At 31.7% G+C, this 14,848-nt stretch overlaps 1 protein-coding gene and 1 long non-coding RNA gene across 8 annotated transcripts in view; one reads left to right on the top strand and one right to left on the bottom strand.

The window, feature by feature from the left end:
- ankrd12 (ankyrin repeat domain 12) overlaps nucleotides 1–9,254 on the bottom strand; it is a 100,124-nt gene extending 90,870 nt beyond the window's left edge. For all 7 annotated transcript variants that reach the window (XR_015477587.1, XM_087238934.1, XM_087238936.1 and 4 more), the window contains 1 exon segment: nucleotides 9,093–9,254. The gene's annotated coding sequence lies outside the window, so the exon portion shown is untranslated.
- The window catches only part of LOC147846549 (uncharacterized), a 1,651,758-nt gene that overhangs the window by 12,793 nt on the left and 1,624,117 nt on the right, over nucleotides 1–14,848 (top strand). The window lies entirely within an intron of this gene.

Here is a 14,848-nt window from a genome sequence, read left to right as displayed (position 1 = left end):
TTAAAGCAGCAACAAATAGAGAAATTAAAACAGCATCATATCTAAAATGCAGCAGATTCTGTCACCATCAAGAGCAGACACAAAGCCGCTATTTTTTTGTCAGCGTTAAAAACCACGTACTTCAAAGCCTTGCATCTGTGCGGGGAAAAGAAAGAAAGAAAAAAAGGAGCTGTGCAAAATAAAAATGGCATCCAGTTTGAACGTGAAGCGGGGAGAGAGGTCTCTCACGGGAATGGTTGGGATCACAAAGGCCAACGTCTAATGGGTAGGAGAGTGAGTCACACGCCTGTTTCTGTCTCTCGCTTTTTCCCTTTTTCCTCCCTCCCTCTCGTGCAAGCAGCTCCCGTCGCACGGGCTCCATCGTCTGCTCCAAGCGTCCGGCGCGCGCTGAATGAACTCGACAGGAACGCTGCAGCGTACCGGTGTCATCTGTGCAAATGAAAGCAAAACTAGGACACGACTGTAAACAGAGCAGCCAAATGTGCAGCGCCAGTTGGTGCACTTCGGATTTCTTGCAGACAGACAGACGTGCTGTTGGGTTGCTGATGCATGATCCCTTTTTTAGAATTATAATCTTAGGATGAAGATAAATGTTTATTGTACAGTGTCACATGTATTATTAGTCAGTAAATATAATTACCAAAATGTTGTTGACAGTAATTTCAGCACGACACAATGTGATATATTTTATTTTTCATTCTTTAATAACCCGTTTTAATCTGTCTTTTTTTAAATCATATTATCTTGTTGTTTATGTAAAGCACTTTGAATTACCTTTGTGTATGGAATGTATATAAATACATTGCCCTTGCATATATACATACATACATATATATATACATACATACATACATATATATACATATATACACACACACACATATATATATATATATATATATATATATATATAAACATATACATGGTCATATATATATATATATATATATATATATATATATATATATATATATATATATATATATATATATATATACAGCTTTCCAAGCATTTTATATCAAATCCAGGTTTAATTTGAAATAAAAATACAAATTTGACAATGGTCTTTATTGTTGTCAAATAATAAATAGAGCTTTGGTGTTGTAAATTATTGCATTATTGAAGTGTGCAAACAATGCATTTCTTAAAATATGCATGTACTAATATAAAAGCTATGTTTTAAATACGTAATGTAACAACTTGTTTGATAAATATTGATTTTAATACACACAGTAATGAAGGATGCTGGAAATGTAGGTGAAGCACTTTTTATAAATACAATTAAATTATGGAAAACTTTAAATAAAGATGCTGTTAAATAATCACTTATTTTACACACAATTCAGTAAGATTCTCAATATTATTATTATTTAAAAATATAATGTTTATAGATGAAAAATATTGGCAAAAAACTAAACAATCATTTCATAAACCATTAGATTAAAAGTTTTAAAAATTTACATTCTGCACCAGTATGCATTCTTTAATTTGTCATAATAAATATTGCATAGTAATAATAATAATAATAATAAATATAGTCCTCACAGACAAACAATTCTATTTATAATATTGCTGAAATTAGATGAACGTATTTAGGCCCAATCCCATTTCTATTTTTGTACCCCTTCCACTTCAAAATTTACCCCTAAGAATTGGGACAGCACTACAGCACTGCTCACATCATCATTTGTCCTTGCAATCTCCTGCTTCATATGAGATCAGACGATCGCGACTGCTGTGCGGGAGTTATTATAAGGGATTATAGATTGCGAATAGATCGCGAAATGTAGCGGTTTTAATTTTAGAAATTTTACAAAAGCATGATGGTAAAACACGAACGTGGTTATGAATATATTAAAAATCGTTGTTTGAAGGGGTGTATACCCCTTGCCCTTAGCCCTACGCCTTCAAGCTAAAGAGAATGGGGACACCGCTACCCCAATCTGTATTCTTTAATTGGCCATAAAAATATTATTATCCACAGTGAAAGGTAGCTAATATACAGTCCTGACAGACTGAACGTCCTATTTATAACATTGCTGAAATTAGATAAGTGTCTGCACACTATTTACTCATCATTAAGTTAAAATAGGTCATTATTGGAATAGGCTAACAAAAAATATAAATTTATACATTAAGGTTTGTCTGATATGGACTTCGTAAAGTACAATAATTCCTACAATGCAATATGGCTGCTATAATTCTGATGTATTGGAAAGACTGTCATTTATGTCAAATGAGACATGCATAAGATGTCAGAAATTTAACATCTACTTCACTCATCAACATTTAGTATAAATATATATATTTTAAAGTTGAAAATGATATTTGTTTACAAGACTGTCATTAACATCTGAAACAGGCAGTGGATAAATACTATTCAGCCAGCCATATACTATCTGTCAATAAAAACATCTCAAAATGGCAAGTTACTGCATATTTTAGTGATCTGGCTTAAAGGTGACCTATTATGCCCCTTTTTACAAGATCTCTGATATCCCTAGGGTGTGTGTGGGAAGTTTTAGCTTAAAATACCACACAAATAATGTTAAGAACTCTCTGAAACTGACCCTTTTGAGCTTTGATCCAAAAGGTGCTGTTCTGGTGACTGTTGCTTTAAATTCAAATAAGATTGTGCACTTTTTAAAAGAGGGTGGAGCTAAAAATGCCTGTCTGTCAGCATAGTAGCAGATTCAAAACTCTAATGGCAGACGGCTGCTTCTCACTCAGGGCTGTTTACGCTAATGAGGGAGAGATTCCCACTAGTGGGCGGGGTTTTCTCCCTCTGAGGACACGTACAAAGGGAGAATGTCAATCAAAGTGTTTCTGCAGGCAGTTTTTATCAAGTGTGATTATAGAAAAAATAGAATTAATAAATGTTTACAACTACAAGCTGGTTATATTTGTAGACTGTTTCCACACATCTGTGTTTAAACCCCTTATAAATGTGATTTTAGCATAATAGGTCCCCTTTAATCACCAAAACAAACATTTCATATAACACTCAAAGCAATTATTATTGCTCAACAAACATATTTTGTCTTCTAACTATGCTATAAATCAGTTTATGGATTAATGTTGAGATATAAACACCTAAACAATCCTTATTTTGAGAGATACCCAATTAAAATAATTGATTTTAATAAATAATTATAAAACTAAAGCATTTAACTGAAATTGTATTAAGAGGGAAGCTTCGTGAATGCAGTGACATAACAGCAAACATCCCTTACAGGCCCAAACGAGAAAAATAAATGTGTACATGTTCTTAAATAGGAAAAACATAATCCATCTCTTCAGATGCTTATTATTTCAAACTTTAAAGCTCAATTTCATCATCAATCGATCTTTACTTTGGCCCAATCCAGTCGGCTCTCCGTCTGCCAACTGCAGTGTGTTATTTTGCTGAGATACGTGCGAGTGTTGCCTTGACAGTCGCTGCAAATTCCCACCGCATCAGCACCAGCACGGATCCTTTATCTAACGTAAACACACCACAGAACTATAAAAGAAAGCTTTTTGGGAGCTAAGTAGCCCTGAAACAAGCGAGACAGAAGCGAGCCGGTTATTATTCCTCATAATAACACCGTTCAGATTCTCACACAGGGGCCTTTTCGTGCATGTGGCCCCGTGACTTTAAAAAGGGTCAATGGAAAAACAGCAGGAACCACAGGCGCTCCTTGGACGATGGCCCAGATGTGGAAAACTGGGATCTTTCAATAATAATCCCTAATATGTCATTCTGAAAGTGTGCGAGCGCAAAACAAGACTAAGTGAGGGGGTGTAAACATCTGATCTAGATTCCATACTCGAGCGAATGTCAAATCTGCCCTCCCCAAAAAAATAAAAAGCTAAATCAAGAACTCGACGCAGTGTCCAAATAAATGCTTAAATCATTATATAACCTATGACCACAACTGGTCTAGTTTTAAATGTGGAAGATATGGGGAAAATAAACAACAACAATAGTGATGACTTATAATTATGATAAAAATGTTAAATGCAATAATATATCAGTAAGTTCTTCTCACAGTTTTCAGCAATTATTTAGAAATGACCAAGCAAACTGCAAAATTAAATAACATATACCTATAATTCTGAAGACCTAAAGATAAAGCAATACTGTGTTATTTACAAATTAAACAATATTCATTACTCATATTATTAAAAAATGAGTGCATGCAATTACAAATTGTATTTTAAGCTTCTCAATATGAAAGCTAAATAAAAATTAAATAATATCATGTCATTATTATGCAATATATATTCCATTTAGCTTTTCAATATGACAGATAATTCATATAAAATAATATAACAGGTTATAACTTTTTTTATTTAGCTTCTTTTGTAATTATTGTTTTTAGCTTCTCAATATGACAGCTAAATAAAAAACTAAATAATATCACGTCATTCATATGCAATATCTATTGTATTTAGCTTCTCAATATGACAGATAAACAAAAATAAAATAACACATATCATTAATATTATTATTTTGCTTTTAAGGTTATTTATTGTATTTAGCTTCACAATTTGACAGCCAAATACAAAAATTAAATATCAAGTGATTAATATCATTATTTAGCTTCTCATGTAATTAACAATTGTACTAACTTAGCTTTCAATATAATAGCTAAATAAAATAATATAACGTGTCAATCAAATTTGTATTTGGCTTCTCATGTAATTATTGTATTTAGTTTCTCAATATGACAGCTAAATAAAAATTAAATAATATGAAGTGTCATTAATATTACTATTTAACTTATGTAATTATCTATTGTACTTCACTTTTTAAAATGAGAGCTAAATTAAAATATCACGTGATTAATATTATTATTAAGCTTTTCATGTAATAAACAATTGTATTTAGCTTCTCAGGATGACAGCCCAAAAAAAATGTATAATATCACATGATTAATATTATTATTTAGATTTTCATGCAATTATCTATTGTATTTAACTTCTCAACATGACAGCTAAATGAAACGTAAACAACATCACGTCATTAAGCTGTTTGTAGTTAACTATTGTATTTAGCTTCTCCATATGGCAGCTATATAAAAATAAAATATCACATCATTACTATTATTATTTAGCTTCTCATGTAATTAACTTTTGTATTTAGCTTCTCAATATGACGGCTAAATAAAAATTAAATATGACATCTCAATAATATTATTATTTAGCTTCTCATGTAATTCTCTATTGCATTTGGCTTCTCAATATGACAGCTAAATAAAAGATAAATTAATATATCATGTCATTAACAATTGGGTTTAGTTTCTTGTGTAATTAATTATTGTATTTAGCTTCCCATGTAACTACTGTATGTAGTTTCGCAATATGACAGCTGAATAAAAATTAAATAATACCATGTCATTAATACTCTTATTAAGCTTTTCATGTAATTATCAATAGTATTTAGCTTCTCAATATGATAAAAGTTAAATAATATCACATCATCAATATTATTTAGCTTCTCATGTGTTTATTGTTTTTAGTATTAAATATCACATCATTAATGTGCAATATCTACTGTATTTAGCTGCTCAATATGACAGCTAAATAAAAACTAAATAATATTGCATGTTATTAAAAATTATATTTAGCTTCTCATGCAATTAACAATTGTATTTAGCTTCTCAATATGACAGCTAAATAAATATAAATAATATCATGAAATTAATTTGCAATATCCACTGTATTTAGCTTCTCAATATGATAGCTACATAAAATTAAATAAAATGTCATTAATAATATTATTAAGGTTTTCATGTTTCAATTATCTATTGTATTTATCTTTTCAATACGACAGCCAAATAAAAGTTAAATAATATCACATCATCAATATTATTTAGCTTCTCTTGTAGTCATCTATTGTATTTAGTATTTAATATCACGTCATTGATATGCAATATCTACAGTATTTAGCTTCTCAATATGACAGCAAAAAAAAAAAACTAAATAATATTGCATGTTATTAAAAATTATATTTAGCTTCTCATGCAATTAACAATTGTATTTAGCCTCTCAATATGAGAGCTGAATAAAAAATAAATAACATCATGAAATTAATATGCAATATCCACTGTATTTAGCTTCTCAATGACAGCTAAATAAAAATTGTATAATATCACGTCATTAATATTATTATGAAGCTTTTCATGCAGCTATCTATTGTATTCAGCTTCTCATGTTATTAACAATTATATTTAGCTTCTCAATATGACAGCTAAATAAATGTAAAATTATTTAACATGTCATTAAACACTATATTTAGCTTCTCATGTAATTAACAATTGCTTTATCTCCTCAATATGAAAGCTAAATGAAAATTAAATAATATCACATCATTATTATTATTTAGCTTTCATTAAATTAATTATATTTAGCTTCTCAGTGTGACAGCTAAATAGGTTAAATAATATCACGTCATTAATATTATTATTTAGCTTCTCAAGTAATTATCTATTGCACTCAGCTTCTCCATATAAATAAAACTCAAACAATATCACGTGTCATTAATATTATTTAGCTTTTCATGCAACTATTGCAGCTTCTCAGTATAAAAGCTAAATAAAACAACATCACCTATGATGATAATGAACTCTCTGATGTAAAATAAAGTAAATACGAGGAAAACAAATAATAATAACAATGGTTGAAATGTTATATTAGAATGCCATTTCTTCCTTTGTCTTTAAAAGACCAAACTATGATAACATTTCAGAATAACAACAGGTTTGTGTTAATATATATGCAGCAAGACATTTGTTTATATTTTCTATCATTTGAAATGACAAATATTGGAAAAAGTCAAAATTACATAAATTAATTATTATTCACAAATTATTCCGTAAGCTGTACTAAAATAAGCCTGTCTTATCAATATGAAAGCCAAAAAAAGTGCTATATCTCATGACAACAAACAGTCTAGTGTATTCACCTTATTCTTTGCAGACGAGTGGGCCCAGCCATTAGAATCTTTTTGGCTCAAGACTTCCGGTTTCATTGACTTCCATTCATTTCTAGACTTTAAAAACTGCTAGTTACGCTGCTTGATGTGGCAAACTAAAATTTTCCTATTATATTATTCTACTTGGTCTGTATAGTAATGCAAACATTGTTTGTAGAGCAAGTAGTTTGACTGTTTTTTTGCTGTTTATTATTCCTAGTCATTGCTCCCATAGGCGACCGAATCGAAAGTTCTAAAACTATCGCGAAAACAGGCGCACTTCCGCATTTTAAAATAAGGTCAATATAATTAATGAAAACAAATAGCAACAGTAATAGTTACTATTATACGAGTAGGCCATTTCTACCTTTATTTTGAATAAATTTTCATGTACATAAACCTTACATGTTTTACCGAGCCTTGTCTACATTCATTTTTGCTTTGCAATATTTTTAATAAACAAAAATAAAAATCAGAAAAAGCCTCAATTGCAGTACTTGAATTGCATTTTAACAGTGTGCGGAAATGATTGCCCACCATATCATCAAAAACACACATTTTCAAAACACCAGCCTTTCCTCTCCATATGAATTACATATAGCATTGTTATAAATGATCTTTCCATAATTATGTTATTATATTTATTTATACAGTTGAAGTAAGAATTATTGCCCCCCCCCCCCTAAATTATTATCCCCCTGTTTATTTTGCCCCCATTTCTGTTTAACAGAGAGATTTTTTTCAACCCATATCTAAACATTATAGTTTTAACTCATCTCTAACAACTGATTTATTTTATCTTTGCCATGATGACAGTAAATAATATTTAACTACATATTTTTCTAGACACTTCTATACAGCTTAAGCTGCATTTAAAGGCTTAACTAGGTTAAGTTAACTAGGCAGGTTAGGGTAATTAGGCAAGTTATTGTATAATGATGGTTTGTTCTGTAAACTATCGAAAAGAAATATAGCTTAAAGGGGCTAATAATTTTGACCTTAAATGGCTTTTAAAAAAATTAAAAGCTGCTTTTATTCGAGCCAAAATAAAACAAATAAGACTTTCTCCAGGAGACAAAATATTATCAGATGTACTGTGAATATTTCCTTGCTCTGTTAAACATCATTTGGGAAATATTTAAAAAAGAAAAAAATTTCTAAGGGGGGCTAATAATTCTGACTTATATATATATATATATATATATATATATATATATATATATATGTGTGTGTGTGTGTGTGTGTGTGTGTGTGTATATATATATATATATATATATATATACATATACATACATACATACACACAACATATTTACAAAAGCTAGTGGGAGATGGTACCTCCCAGTAAAAGCCTGAATCGTGTCAATTAGATTGTGCTAGTAGTAAACAATGTAGTAACACGTTATGTCATCACAAAAAAAATCAGTATGAAAGACACAAGGAAACTGCATTTTCTGTCGCTGCACAGCTGAAGACGCCTCGGTACGTCCTTTAGACAAAAGGTTTCTGCGCGAAGGACGGTCACCAAATAAAGCTTTGTGCAAACCACACACACACACACATACACTAGAGCTGCACGTATGAATACAATATTTCATGCACGTCGCAGCTGCAGCCACGCTTTATATCATAAGCACCTAGAAATATAAGCATACAAATATATTTACATGCATTTATGTCAGGCGTGATGCAGCCGCGTGAAAATGGGTGGTGGAAAATAATGCAAATTACAATAAATGCAAGTCGCAGACTGACTGCCTGACATAAAGAAGGGGTTTATTATGAAAACCTACATCATACAGTATCACGTTGCGGTCTGCGCCACCCCTCAGACAATGAGCCCGCAGTGGGTTTATGAGACATGCGGGCCCCTCCAGCTCTTCTACAGCCGCGTCTAAAAACGCGTAGCGAACGCGCCTGTCACTGACGCACCGCGAACTAGCAACACAAACCTGCTGCTAATATTCGCACAAATCTATGATATCCGTACACAAATCTTCTACATACTGCATTACTCTTCTTCCAGCACTCAAACTGGCTGCTTTAGCTCTCCGTAGCAAAAAAAACTCAACGCGTTTTCCTCATTTCCACAGTCGTAAACCGCGACAAAAAACAACTGAAACTTTCCACTCACCGTCGCGGCGGTCTCCGTCTTCCTCTTCGTCATTCACCCGCGAGCAGAGGACGAAAGCTCGACGATTTTAAAGAAAAGAAAGGTGTGTATCGGAGGGTAAAAACTGAACATTAACCCTACGGCTGCGTGACGTCTCTCAGTGCTGCTTTTGAAAACATCGCCGTCAGTCCGTCTCTAAGAAAAGCCCCAGCGAAAAAAACACGCGCAGCTAGGACGCTCATTGGTGGACGTGATGCCACGTGACGCGCAAACGCTTTTTGCGCGTGCTCGTACTCGCTCTGCTGCCAGGCTGTTTTATTTTTTTCAGTATTTATTTTTCTCCCCTCAACATTTCTCTTCGCCTTTGTTAATATTTAAATGGTTATTTTAATATTTGATGCATCCAATAAATATACCACACTGTTTTATTCACGATTAAACATTTTAATGCTTTAATATTTTGCGTTAGCAATATGTTATGATTCTTTATTTTCTATTTATTTTATTTTTTAATTTTATTAAATCTATTTTGCCTGTAATTACTTATTTAAACCTTTAATTTATTAATATTTACATGCAAAATAAATATAATAATTTGCATGTACATTAAATATTCAATGTTTAAGTGAAAGTAAGCTCACATTGTATGTAAATGTCATAATATGAACAGAAAATAATACATCGTGATGTTAAAATGCATGACTTTATTTGTCATTTATATAAATTCGATTATTTTTAATCTTAATACAATAATGATTGTGTTGCTTTGCGTCCATAACATTAATACAAAACATCCACTCTTTATTTTATAATAAATTAATGCTTTTAGCCTTCATCATCATTATTATTTCTACATTATTTCTACAGTATTTTTGTAGGACTGTTTAATACAGATTTATTTGACTCTCCAGGATGAAAAGGGGGGGCTGACGCTGTGCACCGTGACGTCACCCTCTCCGTCGACGCCGCAGCGAGAGCGAGCGCGCGCGAATGTTCTGGAACGCGCATGTCGGAGAAACACGAGAAGGTATTTGTCGAGCGCGGCACAATGTGGCGACATTCATTCAGCTTTAACAAGCGCACAAAATGTGTTAGTTTCGTTTGATTACAACGCCGTTGTCGCGCATTAGTCGCGTATTATTGTTGTGGCGCAGTTCGTTATTTACGTGATGTAGGAAAAGGGGAGCTTGCGCACGCGCAGACGATGAGCTGGTATTATGTTGCAGAACGAGCTCGAATCACAAGAGAGAGCTTGGTGTGTGTGTGTGTGTAGGGGGATGGGCGCTGGCTAGACACAGCTACACTCAGTTTTTGCATGATATGCGACTATGATGCGGTCAAAAGAAACGAACATACCATGAAGAAATATGCGTGCATGATGTAAAACACGTTGTTTATTTGAAGAAATGGGTTATAGTTGTAACTTTTAACAACATAGCAGCTGTATTGCACCATTTGTATAATTGCAAAACTGTTTTGGCAGCTGCATGTTTTATTTTAATCAACCTATATATGTGTTTTGTGTGTTATTTAGCTTTATTATAATGCATTTGTGATAGTTTAATTACTGAAAACAGTGTCCTCTTCTGGTTGTAAATAGAATACTTGGTGTAGCCTACATTTCAGGACGCCAATATTTGATCATTTATTATAGGCATGGACAGTAGCTAATGGCCAAATAACATAACAGCAAAATCAAATGTAGAATTGCAGCAACCACAATAATTTATTTGAACATATACCGCCGTAAATATGCTAATTTATGTGTTGAATGACTGTGCAACATTATAATCACCCATATGTTGACATTTTAATTTATTTTCACAAAAGTTATTGTGCTGTCTATGCCATATTAAAAGATTATGGATCAGTTTGGCCCTAAAATACTCATTATTATTTAAAATATTTGCCAACATTTATGATTAAAAATATTATTCAAACTACTGGGTTACATTGGTTAGATGTTTTTAATCATTTAAATAATAATAAAATTACATTTTAAACAAAATAAAATGAGTATGATCACTGAAATTATTTTATTTGAATACAGACATCAATAAATATGATTTTTACTTAATATCTGTGATGTTGAATGTTCACAAAAGCTATAGCGCTTTCTATGCCATATTAAAAGATTATGGATCAGTGTGGCTCTAATTACTCAATACCATTTAAAATATTTGCCAAAATATATAAATAAATACTACTGGGTTATATTAGTTAGACGTTTTTAATCATTTAAATCATAATAAAATTACATTTAAAATAAAATAAATTTACCATGATCACTTTTATTGAATTTTATATATATATATATATATATATATATATATATATATATATATATATATATATATATATATATATATATATATATATATATAAAATTAAATGCATACAACAATAAATATGCCAATTTATTCATTTATTTCACAATCATTAATTATTTGCACAATTAAAATTGCACATATTGATCTTGAATTGTACATACCCATTGCACATATACATTTGTATGTTCATATCTATCAGCATACCTCTGATTATTAATAGCAAACTATACATATATTTAACTATTGTAAATCTTTCTTCATGGCTTATACAACCTGTACAATGTTCATAGTGCATCCATTTGTAAACACTATAGTATTTCTATAACTGCACTTTATAACTTATACCTGTATTATTCTATTATTATATATACCTGCATTATTAAACTATTATATTGATTATATTATATCTAATCATGAGGTATGTGCTAACAATTAGTTATCAAAAAACAACAAGTTTTCAAAAATGTATTTTATATTGTACTTAAAAATTAAATAAGTCTATGTGACTAATTCTATATGAACATTCCTCTTTTAGTTCATATTTAACTGTTCAAGTTTATTTGTATATGGCGCTTTTCACAATAATTAACATTCCAAAGCAGCTTTACAAATATAATATTGCTTTTTTTATTTTATATTAATATAATTCAAGATAATTTGAAAAAATCCTCAGATTTTTGTGATATCTGGGAGGGGTTTTTGAACTTTTTTTTATTATTTGTTTTAATATTATTTTTAATTATTTTTTTTAATAAGGATTATTATTTAATTTAGTTTTTTTTTTCTAAGCCTGTCTGGGATAAATTTTGGATACTGGGGTTTGAATTATTGTAAAATCTTGAAAAAACTCAATAAAGAAAGTGTTATACAAATAATAATAATAATAATTTCATGTATAATACTGACTGGATTAAGCATTTTTGGCTCAGCATGAATTATTTCAGTAAAACTGGAGCGTTTACTGACCATTAGAGATATCAGTTCTTCATTAGCATCTGTGTATGGACTTAAAATACGCATTGTACGCACATTATCTCTGTCATCTCAAATAATTCATAGATCTGGATCAAAACTTCATAGAATAATAGATCAAAAAACTACAATCAGAAAATGTGACAGGCCTAATATTGTTCATCTGATTTACAGTTATTAAATAATATTTCAGTTATATTCCAGCAATAAATTAAGCACATGCACTGCCATCTAGATATTAAGTAGTGCTGCTTTCATCCAATATAAGTTCATATTTACTAAATATATTTGTCTTTATTGTCAATATTTTTGTGTATGCAAATATATGCATGACTATACTGTATAAAATATATATATATATATAGACATGTAATGTAGGACACTCACCGGCCACTCTATTAGGTTTACCTTACTAGTACCGGGCTGGACCCTCTTTTTGCCTTCAGAACTGCCTTAATCCTTTGTGGCGTAGGTTCAACAAGGTACTGGAAATATTCCTCAGAGATTTTGCTCCATATTGACATGATAGCATCACACAGTTGCTGCAGATTTGTCGGCTGCACATCCATGATGCGAATCTCCCGTTCCACATCCCAATGCTGCTCTATTGGATTGAGAGCTGGTGACTGTGGAGGCCATTTGAGATCAGTGAACTCATTGTCATGTTTAAGAAACCAGTCTGAGATGATTCGAGCTTTATGGCAAGTTGTCCTGCTGGAAGTAGCCATCAGAAGATGGGTACACTGTGGTCCATAAAGAGATGCACATGGTCAGCAACAATACTCAGGTTGGCTGTGACGTTGACACGATGCTCAATTTGTACTAATGCGCCCAAAGTGTGTCAAGAAAATCTCCCCCACACCATTACACCACCACCACCAGCCTGAACCGTTGATACAAGGCAGGATGGATCCATGCTTTCATGTTGTTGTTGCCAAATTCTGACGCTACCATCTGAATGTCGCAGCAGAAATGGAGACTGATCAGACCAGGCAACGTTTCTCCAATCTTCTATTGTCCAGTTTTGGTGAGCCGGTGTGAATTGTAGCCTCAGTTTCCTGTTCTTAGCTGACAGGAGCAGCACCGGTGTGGTCTTCTGCTGCTGTAGCCCATCTGCCTCTAGGTTGGACGTGTTGTGTGTTCAGAGATGCTCTTCTGCAGAGCTCAGTTGTAGTGAGTGCTTATTTGAGTTACTGTTGCATTTCTATCAGCTGGAACCAGTCTGGCCATTCTCCTCTGATCTCTGGCATCAACAAGGCATTTGCGCCCACAGAACTGCCGCTCACTGGATATTTCCTCTTATTCAGACCATTCCCTGTAAACCCTAGAGATGGTTGTGCGTGAAAATCCCAGAAGATCAACAGTTTCTGAAATACTCAGAGCAGCCAAACTGGCACTAACAACCATGCCACAGTCAGTCACTTAAATCCCCTTTCTTCCCCATTCTGATGCTCGCTTTGAACTGCAGCAGATCGTCTTGACCATGTCTACATGCCTAAATGCATTGAGTTGCTGCAATGTGATTGGCTATTAGAAATGTGCGTTAAAGAGCAGTTGGACAGGTGTACCTAATAAAGTGGCCGGAGAATGTATATTTCACATTACTGTAGTAATATAACACTAGACAGGTTTTATGTGGGAAAACCGCATGTGGGAGAGCCTCAGAAATGCTTGTTTTTTTGACGTGGCTTATTTATTTATACATCTTGTACTGTAGTTTTGTGCCACAAAAGTATTTGGATCTGGGAAACAGGTATAGGTTTTATGCCACTTCCAGTACGGGAAATAATATGTCCTTTTTAAAGTGTTGTTTTCTTATTTTTAATAACCTATGTGCTTATGTTATGTCTTTTTATTAGATTGCAATATAATATTGTTGTATGCCCTCATGGTGACCATGTTTGCATGCATACAACACTCATTATCATTTAAAATATTTGCCAACACATAAATAAATATTATTCAAACTACTGGGTTACATTAGTTAGATGTTTTAATCATTCAAATCATAATAAAATTACATTTTAAATAAAATTAATTTAGCATGATCTAAATATGGTTAAAAAATATTATTATATATATTTTATTATTATATATTTATATTATATAGTATATCAAATACTAAATATTATTAAAATAAGCTTTTATTTTAAAATAAGGCTATTTGAAAGGATACAGCACATAAATATGCAAATATTTCTGCATTATATCTGTGACGTTGAATGACTGTGCAACATTATAATCACCCATATTTTGACATTTGATTTATTTTCACAAAAGTTATTTTACTTTCTATGCAATACTAAAAGAATAATGATCAGTTTGGGCCTAAAATACTCATTATCATTTAAAATATTTGCCAACACATATAAATGAATATTATTAAAGCTACTCGGTTATATTAGTTTGATGTTTTTAATTATTTAAATTATAACAAAATTGTATTTTAAATAAAATAAATATGATCACTAAAAT

The sequence above is a fragment of the Danio rerio genome, chromosome 2, assembly GCF_052040795.2.
Source record: "Danio rerio strain M-AB ecotype USA chromosome 2, GRCz13ab, whole genome shotgun sequence".
Taxonomy (NCBI): Eukaryota; Metazoa; Chordata; class Actinopteri; order Cypriniformes; family Danionidae; genus Danio; species Danio rerio.
This window is presented reverse-complemented; position numbering and strand designations above follow the sequence as displayed.